General features: G+C 46.0%; 1 non-coding gene across 1 annotated transcript; it reads left to right on the top strand.

Moving 5' to 3' along the window:
* The first annotated feature begins 1,859 nt into the window (after positions 1-1,859).
* On the top strand, positions 1,860-1,941 carry trnas-gcu (transfer RNA serine (anticodon GCU)). Its single transcript has one exon. It is a non-coding gene; the product is annotated as a tRNA-Ser (tRNA).
* The last annotated feature ends 3,053 nt before the right edge of the window (positions 1,942-4,994 follow it).

The following is a 4,994-nucleotide window of genomic DNA, read 5'->3' as shown; positions in this document are numbered from 1 at the left end:
GGAAAAGCACAGCAGGTCAGTCAGCATCTGATGAGCAGGAGAATCCACATTTCAGGCATAAGCCCTTCAACAAGAATAAGGTTTGTGAGTCGGGACTGAGAGATAATTGGAAGGGATTTGGGGATGGGGGGGATGGGGGAAAGCGGTGGTTGGATGAAGGTGAGGGAGAAGATGAAAGTTCAGAAGGAACAGTGATGTAATGGGTTCAGAGGGCGGTGCCAATTTTGAGGCTTGGGACTTGGGGCAAGGGAAATGAGGAAACTGTTCAAATCCACACTTATCCCGTGAGGTGACAGAGTCACAAAGCGCAATATTTGGCGTTCGTCCTCCAGGTATTCGGTGGTTATGGTTTTGCGCTGAAGGAGGCCCAGGACCTGCACTCTTTGACGCAGTGGGAGGGGGAGTTGAAGTGTTCAGTCACTGGATGGTGAAGTTGCTGGGAACGGGTGTCCCAAAGATGTTCTCTGAAATGATCTGCAAGAAGGTGTCCTGTCTCCATACTGTTGAGGAGACCACACTGGATTCAACAGATGCAGTAGATGACATTGTAAGTTGTAGGTGAATTTCTAACTGAAGTGGAAGGATCCCTTTGTGCCTTAGACGGAGATGAATGGAGTGGTGTGGGAGCTGCTTTTACCCTTCCTGCGGTGGCAGGGAAATGTGCCAGAAGTGGGGTGTGTGTTTATTGCGGGTTGTAGACCTGACAAGGGGTTCGTGGAGAGAATGGTCTTTTCAGAATGCTGATAGGTGTGTGGAGGGAAATATATACCTGATAGTGGGGTCTGTTTGGAGATTGCAGAAGTGGTGGAGTCTTATATGATTTATGCTGAGTTTGGTGGGATGAAAGTTGAGAACCATGGGATTCTGTCCTTCTTGCGGGAGGGGTGGGGTTTAAGGGCGGTGGTGAGTGAAGTTGAGGAGATGCACTGGCGGGCATTGTCAAACACGTGGGATGGAGACCAACTTGGACTTGCTGAGGTGAAATTGGTCATCCTGGGAAAAAATGCACTAGAGGCGGAGGAATTAGGAATAAGGGATTCTGTTTTTACACGAGGTGGGGTGGGAGGAGGTGTCGTATTGTTAGCTGTGGGAGTCAGTGGGGTTTAATATATGTCTGTCATTGGTCATTCCAAGAAATGGAAGGGAGTTGCCAAGAAGATCCAGGTGAATTTGAGGTCGGGGTGAAAGGTGTTGGTTGGTGAACTGGTCAACCTCCTCGTGGGAGCACAAAAGTGACGCCCAACACATTCATCAATGTAGCAGAGGATCAAGTGGAGAGAGGTGCCAGAGTAACTGCGAAACACGGATAATTCCACATATCTGACAAACAGGCAGGCAGGTATAGCTCGGTCACATGTGGGTGCCCATGGCTACCCCTTTGGTTTGGAGGAAGTGGGAGGATTGGAAGTAAAAGTTGTTGAGGGTGAGGACCAGTTCAGCCAGCTGGATGAGGGTGTCGGTGGAAGGGTACAAGTTGGGATGGGGCGAGATGAAGAACCAGAGGGTTTGGAGACTTTCGTCATGGCAGATGGATGTGCAGATGGACTGGATCTCCAAGGCGAAGATGACGCGTTGTCGACCAGGGAAACAGAAGTCTTTAGTGAGATTAAGTACATAAGTGGTGTCACAAACGTAGGTGCGAATTTCCTGGACTGGGGAGACAGGAAGGTGTTGACGTAGGAAGAGATGAGTCGGGTCAAACAGGCGCAGGCAGAGACAGCAGGTCTTAGGAAGGAGGTAGAATCGGGCAGTGTGGGGTTCATGGACAATGAGGTTGGAGGCTGTGAATGGGAGATTGGCCAAAGGTGATGAGATTGTGATGGTCTGGGAGATTATGTCATATCCTTTCATGCATACACGACGAGGTGGCCGAGAGGTTAAGGCGATGGACTGCTAATCCATTGTGCTCTGCACGCGTAGGTTCGAATCCCACTCTCGTCGCTATATTCGGATTACTATACTGTCCTATTGAAATTGGAACTCCAATGGTTAGTTTGTCTGCATCGATCACATGAAAAAACCTCAAAGATTAATTTGAGACTGATGCCTGAACTTAACGAAATGTAGACTGAAAGGGGATAATGAAAAGGAACGCGATTTTCTTTTCCAAGTCAAGTTGCTGTGAACGTTAATCTTATGAAAGAGATCCAGGGAAATCAAATAACGAGAGATGCGATGTGCATCTTTAATGCTATGGGATTCTTAATGAGTGTTTTGTCACATGAAATCTGGAGCAGGTTGGGTAGAAGTGATTCATCTTGGTGGTAAGAGCACAGAGAGACACCACAAAATAATAGAGATATTTCAAAAGGTGCAGGGGGTGGGTGTAGCGGCACAGAAAACTGGTGTGAATGCACAGTAGAGAATTGCCGATGTGGGTGCCGTGATTGGCATGGACAGACTTACACATTGATCTCGCCCTTTCCCCCTTGCTCTTGCCATTGATGAAGGCTGGATATAAGACACAGATAAACACAAGATGTGGGAAGCAAGCTCCCTCTCGTTATGCACACACTGGATGCATCACACTGAACTATGAACAACTGGAGAAATCAGCATGTAAACTGCAGGAAGTGAACGTAAACTGTGGATCAATAACCACAGAATGATGCAGCATAAACAGCTAAAGTGTCTTTAAACGAATGTCATTAACAGACGTTTCGTTCTAATACCTAACATGGCTTTCATGGGAAACCAAGTCTCACAAACTTGATTGTGTTTTTTGAAGATGTAACAAAGAAGATTGATGAGGGCAGAGTAGAAGATGTGATCTATATGGACTTCATGGAGGACTGATTAGGAAGGTTAGATCTCATGGAATAAAGGGAGAACCAACCACTTAGATACAGAACTAGTTCAAAGGTAGACGACTGAGGGTGCCAGTGGAGCGTTGTTTTTCAGACTGGAGGCCTGTGACGAGTGGAGTGCCACAGTGATCGGTGCTGGGTCCTCGACTTCTTATAATTTACATAAATGATTTGGATATCAGCATAAGAGGTACAGTTAGTAAGTTAGAGATGACACCAAAATTGTAGGTGTAGTGCACAACGAAATGGGTAACCTCAGATTACAACAGGATCTGGCCAGATGGGCCAATGGGCTAAGAAATGGCAGATGGAGTTTAATTCGCATAAATGTAAGGTGCTGCATTTTGGGAAAGCAAATCTTAGCAGGATTTATAAAAATAAGGATAAGGGTTTGGGAATGTTGCTGAAGAAAGAGACCTTGGAGTGCAGGTTCATAGCTCCTTGAAAGTGGAGACGCAGGTAGATAGGATAGGGAAGAAGGCGTTTGGCATGCTTTCCTTTATTAGTCAAAGTATTGAGTACAGTAGTTGGGAGGACATGCTGCGGCTGTACAGGGCATTGGTTAGGCCACTGTTGGAATATTGCGTGCAATTCTGGTCTCCTGTCTATTGGAAAGATATTGTGAAACTTGAAAGGGTTCAGAAAGGATTTCCAAGGATGTTGCCAGGGTTGGAGGATTTGAGCGTTCGGGGGAGTCTTAACAGGATGGCGCTGTGTCCACTGGAGCATTGGAGGCTGAGGGCTGACCTTATAGATGTTTACGAAGTTATGAGGGGCATGAATACGATAAATGGACAAAGTATTTCCCTGGAATCGGGGAGTCCAGACTTAGAGGGCATAGGTTTAGTGTGAGAGGGGAAAGATATAAAAGAGACCTAAGGGACAACGTTTTCACACAGACGGTGGTCGGTGTATGGAATGAGCTACCAGAGGATGTGGTGGCTGGTACAATTTCAACATTTAACTGGCTTTTGGATGGGAATATGAAGAGGAAGGGTATGGAGGGATATGGGCTGGGTGTTGGCGGGTGGGACTAGATTGGGTTTGGATATCTGTTCGGCCATGGACAGGTTGGACTGAAGGGTGTATTTCAATGACATCTCTATGACCACATTTCAAGGTGGATGGCAACAATACCAATGTTGTTTTGAAATTTTACACAGCGAACAAATCACGTTCGCTCACAGAGAATAAAACTGTGATTTCATTACAAGCATTGTCCTTTTTAAGTAGCAGTTACTCAACATGAAAAATAAGATGTAATTTTTATTGAACATCCGTCAATTAACACCATTATCTTACTTCGGATTGACTGCAATATGCACATGCTAAATAAGGTTGAAGAAAGGAAGTATTTTAGTATGATTCGGGGGTGATGAAAAATAATATTAGGTTTTCTTGGTGCGGATATTCCACCAATGGCTCCAGTGGTGGAAATGGTCAGTGAGCAATATTACTATGATGGTATAGAAGTGAGGGAGCTGACAGGGATGGGAGCTCCCACCTCATCTGGAGCAGCGTCTGTAGACATGGACCAGGGAGCATTGTGACAGCAGACTGGGAGGTCCAATCACACCTGGAGCTGCTTTTATTAACATGGACCGGCAGGGAGCATTGGGACATCAGACTTCGAGATCCAACCTCATTTGGAGCAGCATCTTTTGACATGGACCAGGAAGCTTTGCAAGATCATTCTCAGAACTCCAACCTCATCTGGAGCAGCTTTTCATGACATGGAGCAGCAGAGAGCATTGGGACATCAGACCGCAAGATCCAATCTCATTTGGAGCAGCTTCATTTGAAATGGAGCAGGGAGCTTTGCGAGATCAGTCTGGGAGCTCCACTCTCACCTAGAGCAGCTTTTAATGACATGGAGCAGCAGGGAGCATTGGGACATCAGAGTGGGAGCTCCAATCTTACTTGTAGCAGCTTCTATTGACATGGAGCAGCAAGGAGCAATGGAACGTCAGGTTGGGAGCTGCAACCTCACCTGGAGCAGCTTGTATATACATGGAAGAGGAGGGAGGATTGGGATATTAGGCTGGGGGAAAGGATATTCAACCAATTTAATCTGAAGTAAAATAAGTCTCAACACCTCAGATGTTAGTTGATTTATGAAGAAGCTGTCGTGGGAAAAAAAAATTCTTTAGATATTGAAGTCAAGTCCTGGAAATATTCAGCTCAGGA

The sequence above is a fragment of the Chiloscyllium punctatum genome, chromosome 6, assembly GCF_047496795.1.
Source record: "Chiloscyllium punctatum isolate Juve2018m chromosome 6, sChiPun1.3, whole genome shotgun sequence".
Classification (NCBI taxonomy): domain Eukaryota; kingdom Metazoa; phylum Chordata; class Chondrichthyes; order Orectolobiformes; family Hemiscylliidae; genus Chiloscyllium; species Chiloscyllium punctatum.
The sequence above is the reverse complement of the archived record's forward strand: the minus strand, read 5'-3'. Positions and strand labels throughout refer to the sequence as shown.